At 40.6% G+C, this 725-nt stretch overlaps 1 long non-coding RNA gene across 1 annotated transcript in view; it reads right to left on the minus strand.

Annotated features, from left to right (window-relative positions):
• Nucleotides 1-725, minus strand: part of LOC120599615 (uncharacterized) — a 10,267-nt gene that overhangs the window by 298 nt on the left and 9,244 nt on the right. The window lies entirely within an intron of this gene.

The following is a 725-nucleotide window of genomic DNA, read 5'->3' on the forward strand; positions in this document are numbered from 1 at the left end:
GAGTGAGTGAGTGAGTGGGTGGGTGAGTGAGAATGCACTGGACCATGGAGAAGCAAAGGGGCCACTACAGCCATCTTCCTTCCTGAAATAGTAACATTAAAAGGTCACCAACCCCACAATGCTATAAAGGGGTTTCAGGAATTGGGAATGGCACGAAAAGATCTCCCAGTCCATCTCCTTCCCTCTAGGCTGAAAAACAGTGTCACTGCTCATCTTTTAAACATCACTTTATTGTAATAAAAGTGATATAAATAAAATTATAAATAAAAATTATAAATAAAAGCGATACCATAAAATTTACTTTTAATGTGTACACATTAGTTGTTTCTAGTATATTTCTAGAGTTGTGCAACCATCACTATTATCTAATTCCAGAACATTTTCATCACCCTGAAAAGAAGCCCCGTATCCATCAGCGGTCACTCCCCGTTTCTCTTTCCCAGCCCCTGGCAACTATTAATCTACTCTATGTCTCTCTGGTTTGCCTATTCTACACAATTTATATAAATGGAACTGTCTTAGTCAGCTAGGGCTGCTATAACAAATACCATAGACTGGGGGTGCTTTAACAATAGAAATTTATTTGTCACAGTTCTGGAGGCTGGACAGTCCGAGATCAGAATACTAGCTTGGTTGGTTCTGGTGAGAGCTCTCTTCCTGGTTTTCAAATGGTCGCTTTCTTGCTGTGTCCTCCCATGGCAGAGAGAATGAGAGAGAGAGAGAGA

This window comes from Pteropus medius, unplaced genomic scaffold, assembly GCF_902729225.1.
Source record: "Pteropus medius unplaced genomic scaffold, Ma_sr-lr_union100, whole genome shotgun sequence".
NCBI classification, from domain to species: Eukaryota; Metazoa; Chordata; class Mammalia; order Chiroptera; family Pteropodidae; genus Pteropus; species Pteropus medius.